A 14,531-nucleotide genomic window follows, 5' to 3' on the forward strand; every position below is an offset into this window, starting at 1 on the left:
TAAACTTTGCAGTCAATGCAGAATACGTCCCAGGCAACATTAAGCCATCGGTTGCAATATTCATGAAAAAAAACGCAGCATAAAATCCTTTGCAAGTTTTCAATCACTGGAGTGGGGCTCCATACTGCAACCTACATCCAGGCAACAAAATCACAAGGCCTATGGATTCCTTGTTTTGCCAAAGCATCGGCAACAAAATTGGACTCTTCCCTTTCTGTATGATGGAAATGTTCATTCAGTTTTTTCAAAGCATTACGGATGAAATTGAGAGCAAATTTCAAGTTCCACTGGCCCCCACTTTCAGCATTGCACCATAAGACTGCACTATGGGAGTCAGATTCAATTATCACATGAAGTTGTCGAAGTGATTCATTTTCAATGGTGATGCTTATTGCTCTATGAATAGCCCTAATTTCAGCATTATTGATTTCTATATGAGGGATGGGACAAGAGAATGAACATTTGAATTCACCCAAGCAATTCCTAAGAACACCACCAACTGCCGACCGAGAGAGATGGGAGGTAATTAAAGCATCAACATTTCACTTAACAAAAAGTGGAGAAGGAGCGACCCATAGAGGTTCTTTATGTAGGAATATATAGATGCATATAGCGGAATTTCAAGAAACAATTTCCTAACATTTATTATAGAATCGCAAACATAATCAAACACATGAATCATTCAACATAATAGGGATTAAATATCAAACATTTGTAGCGTAATTTCTCTGTTGTATGCAAGCTTTGAAGATCCGAGAGCCCCAAGTGTTGCTCCTTTAACCAGTCCACGAGCACCAGTTGAACACCAACGTTTGCTAGAACGGAAGAGTATAAATTCTCTTGCTTTTGATGGTATAGCACTGGTTTAGAGGGAATAGATTAAGGGTTTCACTTTCTCTTTCTAGTGAAAAGAAACCGATTAATTAATTGATCACCTAAACCCTAATATTATATCTTATATATAATAGATGAGTCATAGGCTAGATAGGATAACTAATTCTCCTTCTATTCTCCTTTGGACCGGCCCAATCCTATTCCAAAATGGATTTGGATTAGATTGTCCAACTTGTGCTACAATGTGTGACCTCATAGAATTAATCTATTTTAGTTATAGGTCCAGTCAATATTATCCTATTAATCATATTTATTCTCTAGCAAGAAAATATGATTACTAAAATAATTAACTTTATTATCTTCATAATATTATTCCTATTCATATTTAGTAATTATTGCCGGAATGTCTAAGGACATATTCCTTCACCTTATTGGGCTTTTTAGCAGTGTCGTGCGATGAATCTTGGCCACCCCATTTAAGGAATGATGGGTTGCGGAGAACATCATTGATAGAGTATGGAAAGCGTTCGGGCCAACCTTTAATAATCCACCAACATAATCTCAGAAGGATAAGCTGTTGGAGTTGGGGTAAATGAAGTGTTCTCAAAGATTCTTGAGTTCCTCTCCCTCCAAATTGTCCATAAAATAATGAAAAAACTAGTACGCCATACCTTTTTGAAGAAAGATTCATCATTAGGAGATGACCACTATGTGTATGCATTCACAAGTGAGTTTGGAACAAGCCAGCATAGTCCCCATAAATTCAGCCACCACGACCAAAGCAGCTTGGACATATATATTACAATGAAGGAATAGGTGTGAACAGTCTTTTAGGGCCGAGTTGCAAATAGTGCACATCGCGGTCTCAATGGGGATGATACATATGCTTGCAATCTTAGCTTTAATTTGGTACTAATTTCCTCCAACAAGGTTGTCCAAGTGAACACCTCGATTATGTGAGGGACGAAACCTTTCCAAATTCCCTTGATAGCTTCATGAGGGGAGAAAGATAAGCCTTTCGATAATTCAAGGCAAAAAGATTTGACTGTGTACAACCCGAATTTTCGGGGTTTCCAAATATGTTTATCTTTTCCATCCAATGAGAGACAAACATTACTTAATATGCACATAAGATTTTGCTTTTTCGCGAGATCTTGAGGACGCAGCACTCGGGACCACGAGAAGCTCCATTTCCATTGGTATCCATCCTAAAATCCAAGGGAGCCCAGCGAAGCTAATTTGTTAATTGCAATGGAGTAATGCCTTGGAAATTTGATCTTCAATGGCGAAGAATCAATCCTGGGATCGTTCCAAAAGTAAGTACCAAGACCATCCCCAAAATTCTTTTGCATCCCCGTCTTGACAATAGACCAAGCTTTCGGGTATTTAAGGATAGTCGAACAGATGACTTGCCATGGTCCACCCTTTTCCCAAATTTTGAGGTCCAACATCGAGAATGAAGGGGAATATTTGTATTTGGATCGAATTATGCTCCTCCAAAGAGATTGAGGTTTATTTAAAAAAACCCTCCAAATCCACTTAAATAGAAGAGCTATGTTTCTATTCAAAAAGCTACCAACACTTAAACCCCCCCCCAAAGATTTTGGAAGTTCCACGATCTCCCATCGGACAAAAGGAAACAATTTGTGCTCACAAAAATCACGCCGAATTTTTTGGATCTCGTCAATTATCCCTTTGGGAATGGGAAAAATTGCCATGTAATACAATGGGAGATTGGCAAGTGAAGCTTTAATAAGAGTCAAGCGTCCACCGTACCAATTGAAAACAATTTGCCTTTCCGTGAAGCCAACTTTTTCGCCATTCGATCTAAGATTGGATTCCAAGAAAAGTATGATTGAGAGAACCACCAATATGAATGTCAAGAAAGGTGAACAGAAATTTCCCGACTTTGCTTAATAAAAATCTCGTTGCATCATGTAACCAAGCATCATCTAGGTTAACACCAACAATACTACTTTATGAAAATTTACTTGTAAGTCCGATGCCAGTTGAAACAGTATGAGCATCTTCTCGATATTGACTAAGGACTCAAGCCGGAGGGGGATATAATAGTATCATCAACATATTATTTATTTATAACTATCATCTAAAAATATCCAAAAATACTTTTATTATTATTAATTATTAACTATTATTACTTATCATTATGATAATTATTTAATATTCATATTATTATTTTTTAAATATTAATTATATATTTATCACATTCAATCTAATTCAATTCGGTTCAATTCAATTCAATTCAGTTCAGTTCAGCTCAGTTCTTCAGCATCAGTTGTGTTCTTAGATATTATTGTTATTATATAATCATCATCAAGTATTAATATATTAATACAAATAATATAAAATAATTATTATTAATTATCATTATTATCATTAATTGATTATTATTAGTAATAATTTATGATTATTAATATTATTTATTTATAACTATCATTTAAAAATATCCAAAAATACTATTATTATTCATTATTAATTATTAGTTATTATTACTACCATTATAATAATTATTTAATATTCATATTATTATTGTTTAAATATTAATTATACATTTATCACATTCGATCTAATTAAATTCAGTTCAATTCAATTCGGTTTAGTTCGCTCAGTTCAGCTAAGCTCAGCTCAGTTCAGTTCAGTTCAGTTGTTTTATGCCGAAGAGAACATGCCCTTAGTTATAATTTTGATTCATTTCAGTTCAATTCAGTTTAGTTCAGTTCAGTTGCAATAAGTTCAGTTCAGTTGCAATCAGTTCAGTTCAATTCAGTTCAGTTCAGTTGTTTTATGTCGAACAGAATAGGCCCTTAGAATATGCACGGTTTGTTGCTAACTTGTCAAAAATAAATTCCTAACAAGGTCGTAGGGTACACTAGTGGAAAAATATCATCGAATTTGGTCAAAACTGGGGCTATTGATCCGATGACGGGCCCAGATCAGTTGGGTCCAAAGCGGTTTATGATCTGACTGCATCAATTGTGTTGTGTCATATAAGCTTTTTTTCCACTAGTAATGAGTAACTAAATATAGTTGAACCGACGGAGAGATGTCGTATTGGTTTAACTTTAGAGATAAGGAGAAACTAAACAATATTGACGATTTGGGATGAAAATGTGTAGCGTATAAAATAGGAGAATCAAATAAAACGCTTTAGGACAACGGTTTTCCATGTATATTGTTTTCACAATCAATCAAATATTAACTCACTAGGAATAATTTCAACTATTACTAATTTATAAGAGTTGGCAAAAGTTGACACGACACGATAATTTAACATGAACGGGATACAAAAATGGGTTTGGTGTTGAGGATTCTCAACCCTTTTGGTTTAACAGGTCTACACAACACGACATGTCTCATAAAATATAGGTTGGTTTAGTCTTCAGACCACATGAAAATGACATGTTGAGCCCGTTTAACACAATTGCTCCACAAATATAAGATATTAATAAATAAAACTAGTTTAAAATTATCAAAAAATAACTTAACATTACAATACAACATCAGATTAAGTGGACACAAAAAAGTGGATTAGTGTTAATATATCTCAACACATGTAATAAAGAAATCAACACGACGTCGAATTATTGTCACGGATTTTCCAATCCGTTTATACATGACACAAGTACAGATGCGAGTAGAGATGTCAACGAGTTAGACTTGGACCAGATTATGCATAATCCAACTCCGACTCTACAAGAAGTTGAATTTTAATTTAAATCCGAGCCTGACTCCGACTCCGAAAATTTGAATCTGAGCCGACTTAAAATCCAAACATCCGATTCCGTACCCGACCCGACTTATTTTTCTGCCTACTTTTTATAATAGAATAGTCTTTTATAATACAATAATCTAATCATTATAATTTATTCTAATAATGATATGGAAATCTTATATAGTACAAATCTAAATATTACTATTACCTTTAATAATCATTTCTTCCATGGGAAAATCTTATATGATACAATTGGCTGAAAGTCGAAGTCAGGTTATACATAAATAAGAAAAATGGATTGATTGACTCAAAGTCGGAGTCGGATTCAGATGTCAGATTATTTCATGAGATCCGATTCCGTACCTCCCCCGACTCGAAATTCGACTTTTTCAACGGAATCGGATTACTTTTTTGTCGGAGTTGACTCGAATTTTTTCTTCGGATCGGAGCAGAGTAGGGTCGGATCCCAACTAGGTTGCCATCCTGAACGACATGATAGAAACACAACCTTTTGCCACCTCTAGTTATTATTATTATACCCTTCTCAAAACAATCTTAGGGGGCATTTGGTTCACATGGTGGTATGGGTTTGGAATGAGGAATGAAATCAAGGTGGTATAGGTTTGGAACTTGATACCTAATACCATGTGTTTGGTTTTTATTTGGGAATGGAATTTTTTCTTCTATTCAATACCTAGAGGTATTGGTATGAGCCAAACCCACCTCCCCCCTTGGGTTTCTAAACCCCATACCTTATGGGTTTGAGGTATGGGTTTTAAATCTATCAAATAATTAAACAAACACTAGGTATGGATTTTGTTCATTCTAAACCCATACTTGATACCAGAATCATGTGAACCAAATACTCCCTTAAAGTTTCGTTAACAATAGATGGTGAGAGGGTATTGTGTAAATAGTGAAAAAAACTCGTACTCCCTCCATTTTTCTTTGTTCTTCTTATTTTTACTTTTTAATTTCTTGTCTTTAAAGAAGAATTTAAGGGGCGTTTGGTTTATATAGTGGTATGGGTTTGGAATCAGGAATGAAATTAAGGTGGTATAGGTTTGAAACTTGATACCTAATACCATGTGTTTGGTTTTATTTGAGAATGTATTTTTTTCTTCTATTTAATACCTAGAAGTATTGGTACTCCCTCCGTTTCCTAAAGATCTTCCCTCTTTCCGTCTAAGTGCGTTTCCAAAAGATCTTCCATCTTTTATTTTATTCCTTATTTGGATTTTTTTTCTCCTTTTTACCCTTTCATGTCCCTATCATATGGTCCACCATTACATTATTAATTCAGTTTTACTCCCTTTCTCTTTCCTACTTTAACTCCTTATTTGTTTATTTATCTTAACCCCTTTCTCTCTCATACTTTATCCACCCACACCCCACACTAATGGATCCTCCTTGGTATATGTAGGAACAGTAACAAGGAAGATCTTTAGGAAACAGAGGTAGTATGAGCTAAACTCACCTCCCCTTTGGGTTTCTAAACCCCATACCTTATGGGTTTGAGGTATGGGTTTGAAATCTGTCAAATTATTAAACAAACACTAGGTATGGGTTTTGCTCATTCTAAACACATACCTCATACCAAAATCATATGAACCAAAAACCCCCTTAAATCGGAAAAACTAAAACATGAATAGAGAAAGTATATCGCAATAGAAAGAAATAATAAAAACTGTTATTTATATAAAAAGTATTATATTATAAGAATTACCTCACTAGTACCCCATTTCATTAACTCCTTGTAGATTTATGTTTATACATTGCTGAAGCAGACATACGAATTTGAGTTAAAAAAATCTAGAACTTGAAAAAAATCCTAATCAATAAATTTGTTCTATGTTTTAAATAAAAATTAATTAAACCAGCCATGTTCAAATTATTTATACTTAAAATTATAAAGAGGGGGACTAGTATATTTTAACTGATTATTGTCAATTTTTCCTAATAAGGGAGTACTATAATTTTCTAGAAAATTGCAAATCTACTATAATTAGGCTATGTTTAGTTCACCTTACTTTTACAGATTTGAACTTATCTGATCTTATTTTTTCTGATCTGATGTGCTCTGGTCTGGTCTGATCTAATCTGAATTGAACTTATCTTATCTTTTATTAAACATACTATTACTAATATTATTATTACTTTGTATTTTGTTACTATTATTATTATTAATATCATTTTATTACTATGCACAACTTTATTAATAATAACAACAATAATAATAATAATAATTATTATTATTATAATTATAATTATTATTATTTGTTATTTTTTGAAAAAGAAAATATTAGTATATGAACATACAATTAAAAATAAAACAGCACATCTTTTAGGTAAAAAATATATTGTTCATGGTAAAGAGAACATATTGTTCATGTCTAAGGTCCGTTTATAATAAGAATTTAGAAAGTAATGAAAAGAACATATAATGATAATAAAAAAAGAACATATGTTAAAAGAGATACAAAATCTATTTAAAAAACACATTCTAAAATTAAAATATAGATGTTATTATCATATTGAATACATGTTTGGATTAACTAACAACATATTCTTTGTTATATCAATAAATTATTCTTTTTTATTATAAAATAAACTTATACATATATATAATCATATGATCTTTGAACAAATTAAAATTGTTAAATATTCTTCTTATATCGTTGTCTTGTTCTGTATAAACTTTGTTTTCTAAGATAAGTTGAAATTCCTTGTAGGAAATTTTTTGAACGTGATGCCAATATCATTAGGTTATCCCATGCTACTCATATTTTATATAAAATAGTAACATATACTTTATATTATTCCGCCAAAATTGTTAACAAAAATAAACATCATATACTATTGTCATGTTCATTACATGTACACCATCAAAAAGAACACCGCATATCAAAATTGTAAATTAGAACACTAATAAAAAAGAATACGTACACATGTCAAAAGAATATTCTTTTTGTTGAACACAAATAATTTCAAATAGAGGTTGCAATGACATTCATAATAATAGCAACGACATTAATAATAATTACCAAAATTAATAATTAATAAGTACAATAATGATAATAATAATTCTTTTGAACAAATGTACTAGTATATAGTAATATTAATAGCAATAATAATCGTATAAAGTAATATTAATAATAGTAATAATAATAATAATAAGAATAATAACAATAATAATGATAATATCATTAGTAATACTAATAATCATAATACTCCCTCCGTCCCAATTTATTTGCTACATTTTGCCATTTAGGGGTGTTTCAATTTATTTGCTACATTTGCAAATATTTCCATATATAGTACATAGGTCCCACACTTTATTTACAAATTTGCCATCACTCCCTTCTTGATTTTGTAAATATTTCCATATATAATACATAGGTCCCACAATTTACCTATTTGCTTTTTTGTTAATTCCATTTATGTCAATGGTCCCCACTCCCTCCTTGGTCTTTGTGAAAAAGTGCTTGTAGCAAATAAAAAAAGACGGAGGGAGTAATCATTACAATAATAACAATAACAATAAGTTTTTAAATATAAACATAATCTAAACTTATCTGATTTGATCTAATCTGAAATAAATAAAAATAAGAAAAACTAAACATATTCTTATAATTGAAAATCATAACTGTGTGTGACATAACCTACTACTCAGTCTATTGTGCTCCTTATTAAGCATCAAAGCAATTGCTTTTGTCCTTGCTTCTTTTAAGCACTGACACATCCATCAGAAATAGCGCGCGAAAACAGCGCGGGAGCTGTTTCCCAATGCACCACTTCTGGAATTTTATAACCCCACCATCTGCTCTGAATGTTTTCCTCCCTAACAAAACAGAAATAAGTAAAAAGTAAATTTAGAATAAAGTATAAATAAATAAATAAAATTTCTAAAGTGTCAGAAATTCACATCCTTTGCCATTCTGAAAATCAAAAAATCCTTTTAGAAAGAAAAGGATCTTTGGTCCCACTTCCTATCAGCTCAAATGTTATTTCTTCTGATGAGTGATATTGACATCCATCCTACACCATCTACGTAAATTATAAAAAGAGTGATTTAACATTGGAAAGAAAAAGGAGAAGGGGTATCAGGGTAGGGCCTAACCTTCAAATTATTCCTTCCGTCTCCTATTTTTAATTAATTGATACAATTTACTTTAGGGAAAAATCAAAGAAATTGTAATAAAAATAAAGAGTAAGTATAAAAAAAAATATGATTTCTTCAATTTGGTTTTAACTTTTAAATGAAACATTAGGTGAAATACTATTTATTGATCAATTTTGACTTTAATTTATCGCTATTATATAAAGAAAAATATAGTCAAGTTGGGTCTTGTTATATTCGTATCGATGCATACTATTAAATTGTAACTATTTTTTATATTTTTTTACGTGTGCAAACCAAAGATATTAATGATTAAAGAAGCGTGTTTGGTTACGTGGAAAAACAAACGTTTCATTTAAAATAGAACCGATGAAATATTTATTTTTTAGAAAAGATAAAAAAAAGCATTAAAATAATATAGGAGAGAGAAAAATAGGGTAGGTGAGAAGGTTTAAATGAATTAATGAAATGGATGGTGGGGTATACGAGGTAGAAAAATGTAAAAAGATGATGTGATAGGTTACCATATAATAAAAAACTGAAAGTGTAACAATTAAATAAAACCGTCAAAAAGAAAAGTGTAACAACTAAAAAAAACAGAAGAACTATACTCCTTCCATTTTCTAAAGAGTTTCGTACTTTGATATTTTTCACCATCTACAAATAGGGGTGAAAGTTGTTCGGATAAAATCCGAAATCCAATCCAATCTGAATTAGATTGAAAATGTGTTCGAATTGGATTCAGATTGAGATTTTTGAAAATTTGGATTTTCGGATTGGATTGGATTGAGGGTAATTGGATCCAAAAATCCAATATAACCGAATAGTAATATGTGTTGTACTATGTATCTTGATTCGTTTACGTGCTTAAAAGATTTTTTTTTTTTAAAAAAAAAAACCTAGTCCATAGCCCAATAGGCGTAGCACTTCAACCGTTTCCGTAAAACTCTAACAACACTTAATTTCCACATTTTCAAAATCTACTAGAAGGTTGTTGTGCTTAATTTATTTCATATAAAAACTAGAGTTTTAAAAAATCAAATTTTATGATTGGATCCAATCTAGAGAATGGAAATCCGGATTGGATTGGATTGGATTGGATTCAAACTCTAAATGGTTTGGATAGGAATTGGAAAATTGAAATTTAAATTTTGTTCAAATCAGATTGAATTAGGCTCTAATACAAATCGTACACCGAACTTTCACCCCTATCTACAAATTTTACTTTTTGACCATTGTTTGTAATTTACATGTAAGGAAAAACATAGTCACGTGATATTTTATGAGATTCGTCTTAATATATATGTTATAAATATATACTCCCTCTGTTTTTTTTTATCTTTCTCACTTAGAATTTTGGCACTATTCATACTTAGAGAGAATCTTCTAATTGTTTCATAATTTATGAGAAAAAACATAGTCATGTGGTGTCTTGTTTGATTCGTCTCAATTAGTACATTATTAATATTCAATCGTTATAATTTTTACTAATATATAATGAAAGATATTTAAGCTCAAAGATGTGTATTGGGAGACGCGCATAGGAAAGTGAGAATGATAAAAAAAAACAGAGGGAGTACTTTTTATGATTTTTATAGATACATATTTACTATGTTTCTTTTTAACTGCAACATTTTTACTTTTGCACTATTCACACACTTTGACCCTTTTTACTAATATATAAAAACAAAAATGATCGTATAAAATGTTGTTGGATTTATTTCAAGGAATATTTTCATAATATCAATATTTTATAATTTTTAGGGTTTTTTGTCCAAAACCCCCTTAACTTTTGGGCACTTTGCGAGAAACTAACTTAAATACACAGAATTATCCAAAACTACCTGAATTGTACAAAACCGTTGTTGACCACTACCTTACCCCCATTGACCGTGGTTTTCAGTCCCGAAAAATCACGTGCGGCGGTTTTCCACCAAAAAAGCACATCCCAGCCATGGCCGCCACAACCACCCTACCCCCACCCCTTTTTCAGCCTAACCAACCACCCCCACCCCTGTTCGACCCTCCCCAAGCCACCCTGACGCCATTTCGACCACCCCCAGCCACCCCCACCCCTTTTCGCCCCCAATTCAGCCACCCCCGCCTCTTTTCGCCCCTAATTCAGCCACCCCGCCCCTTTTCGCCCCCAATTCGAACACCCCCGCCCCTTTTGGCCCCCAATTTGAACCTCATTTCGACCATACCCCACCCAATTTGAACCCCATAGGGTGGTTTAGGATTTAAAGGTGGGTTGGGTTAGATGTCGTGGCATAATTTAGGTAAGGACGGGCTGGGTTCGTTAGACGGTGGTGGTGAGGAGGGGCTAGGTTCGTTGGGCGGCGATGGTGATGGTTGAAAGGGGGCGGGGGTGGCTGGGGGTGGTTGAAATAGGGTCGGGGTGGCTGGGGGAGGGTCGAACAGGGTTGGGGGTGGTTGGTTAGGCTAGAAAAGGGGTGGGGGTAGGGGTAGGGTGCTTGTGGCGGCCAGGGATGGGATGGGCTTTTTTCGGTGGAAAACCGCCCAACCGCAGGTTCGACCCGCTCTCGTAGGTCAGACGCGAACAGCTCAGGGACTGCTGCCCAACCACAGGGTTGACTTGTGTCCCCATGGGTGTTGTAGGCTCAGTGAATGCAGGTTGCCTAGCCGCGAGTGTGTCATGCACCTACAAGGGGGGCCCCCGGCTCCGGATATTTAAACCAGTCAAGACATGGGGCATAGTCAACCGCGAGACTAGGAGGGGAAACATTAGCAATCTCATGGTCCAAGTAGGGAAAGACATCTTTAAAAAATATCACATCGCGTAACACAAAATACTTATGAACCTTAAGATTATAAAGAAACCAACCTTTTTTTAGCAAATGGATAGCCGACAAACATACACTTGCGACTATGACTTGCAAACTTGTCCACCTCAGGATGTTGATTATGAGCAAAACAAATACAACCAAAAAACCTTCAATACATCAAAGTGGGGGAGACACACCAAAGATTAATTCAACTGGGTTTTCTTTTGGAGCAACATGGATGGAGTACGATCAACAACATGAGCAGCGGCTAAGACACATTCACCGCAAAAAAAAAAAGGGGGAAGGGATTAGAAGCGTAGAGCGCGAGCAACATTTAGAAGATGTTGATGCTTACGTTCTAACCTTCCATTATGTTGGGGAGTACCCACGCACGATTTTTGGAAAATAATTCCCACAATATCAAAATATATCTCAAGGCATTTAAAATTATTCCCCCTTATCACTACGCACAATGCTGATTTCTTTAGAAAATTGTTATTTGATCATAGCAATAAAGGACATGAATAAACCAAATACTTCTGTGTTAACCATTAAATAAACTCATACAACATGGGAATAATCATTAACCAATGTCAAAAAATATCTAGATCCACAAGAAGATGGTGTCGAATAAGGACCCCATAAATCACAATGAACCGTCTCAAAGATCCGAGAGGCTTTATTTTCACTCAAAGAAAAACAGCACCTAGGTTGTTTAGCTTTCTGACAAACAACACAACCTTTATCTAAATGAGGTGCAGTAGTAACAAAAGGAAGTAACTTCACCACATCTTCGGAAGGATTCCCCAATCTCACATGCAAGATTGTCAAGTCAGAAGTAGCGGAACTGTCAACGGAGATGGCAAGAGTTGTAGGTTGCTACCGAAGGTAGTAAATCCCATCCCATCTCTCACCCGTTCCAATCAGCGCCCTCGAACGAAGGTGAGCCATATATAATACATTATGTAAGACAGGAGAATCGCTCAAATGAACGGTACCTGCTTGAGTAGCAAGAACCGAATCCCCATTAGACAGAATATCAGGGCAATCACCAATATAAATAATCTCACACATTTGAGAGCGATCTCCCGTTACATGATGAGTGCATCCAAGATCAATACTGCATGAAGAAATCTAGAACTTACCATTCAGACGATCCGAGGGAGTAGAAGATGCATTATCGAACGTGGCAAAAAGAGCTTGCCACTCATCCAGAGTAATGGCGGGAGGGGCTTGACTCGGCCTAGAGACCGTAACATAGCAGTATCAACAGGTGTGGCATTGGCTCGCATGACGCCACGCCCACGGCCAGCAGGGGTAGGAGGCATGTTGTGGCGTCCTCGATCACTATGACGAGCAATTGATGTCCTCAGCTTTATTGTTGAATTTTTCATACCACCAGTTAGGGGTGCCATCTAGAGAAAAAGATGTGGTTTTGTCGTGACTTGTTTTGTGACAATGAGAGCAAATAAGACCCGTTTTATTAGGACGAGGTGGTGCAGCACCCCCTGCCGTACCCATCAGTGTGGGCCGCAAAACTGAACACTTCCGATTTTTCTTCCTTGGTTCGAGTAATGCCCCGAACCCTGTCCTCTTGTGAGACTTGTTGAAAAGCTATATTCAATGTGGGCAAAGGGTCTTGAGACAGTAAAGATAAGTGCAGGGGGTCATAATAATCAGAATATAAACTAAAGATAAATTGAAGAAGTTGGTCATTATCACGTTAGTTAAGAAGCGCAAGACCAAGTTCACCACATTTACAAAGAAGAAGAGGCTCGTGAAGAGCTAATTCATCCCACAAGACCTTCAATTTGCCAAAATATGTGGCCACGTGCATAGTTTTTGATTGCTCACACCTAATGATTTCGGGTTTTAATTGTTGAATTCGAGTCCCATTAACCACAAAATATCGTTCATGCAAATCATCCCACAAAATTTTTGCATTATCATAGTAAGAAAGAGTCAAACTTACCTCTGGATCAATGGTATTCGTGATCCAAGAGACCAACGTGAATTGTTTTCCAATCATCCACGGCGCACGGTGGCTTAGGGGTCGTGATTGAGCCATCTAGGAAACCAAATTTGCGACGAGAACACACCGCAATACATATAGCACAAGGTGAAAAATCAAAATTACCTGTTTTGTGACGAACGAGAGTGATGAAATCACCCGATCTTTCTTGAGGATCGAGAAAGAAAGGGAAATTTGGCTCTATTTATGATGCGCTGGCAAGAGGCAGCGGTGTTGGGGAGTCACCGGGCATGTTGTACTTGTACCGAGAGCAGAGAGAAGTAGGGAGGTTTAGTGTTTGCAAAAATGGGTGGCTCTTGATACCATCCGAACAATTAGGTTACGTTTGAGATTTCATTAATCATCAATGAACAGTATATACAAGGGTAATTAGGAAACCTTTACCAACGAGGAAACAATCAAGATAATATTTCCTAAATATAAACTAATAAGATAACAATATAACAACCTAATCTTACTCTAACAACAAATAATATCAAATTAATTATGAGACGAAAAGAAACCACGGATAATAAGTTAGAATTGTCGAGATATATTTTGTAATTTCAAGGGTTTATGTTGAGTTGAATTGATATATTTGGGTATGTTGCTTTGGATAAACTGAAACATATCCCGAAGTTTGTCTTCACAATTCCTACCATCTTCAAATATCTTGTATCTTGATATATTTTATTGAGTTGTGTTAATTTTTTGATTATATGAAAATGGGCCTGGGTAACCCAATAAGGAGGAGGAGAGTTTAGCCCACTTACAAGTTAGGAGGTTTCATCCTAAAACCAATTGGTGATAGGAGGAGTAACTCCTAATATTATAAAGTGGTTTATTCTCTCCTCTTTCTCGAATGTGGGACACTCACAAGTGGGCATTCTATGGGTTTCAACACACCCCTCACTTGTGAGTGTCCTTAGAAATTCAGAGCTGACTGGAAAGGTTAGAATAATAATTTTCTTAGGGGCTGGACATCCTGTCGAGATAAATCTTTATCCAGTAGTGATCAAATACCCAGTTTAGACAAGACCCACAACC

The sequence above is a fragment of the Beta vulgaris genome, chromosome 1 (assembly GCF_026745355.1).
Source record: "Beta vulgaris subsp. vulgaris cultivar EL10 chromosome 1, EL10.2, whole genome shotgun sequence".
NCBI lineage: Eukaryota > Viridiplantae > Streptophyta > Magnoliopsida > Caryophyllales > Amaranthaceae > Beta > Beta vulgaris.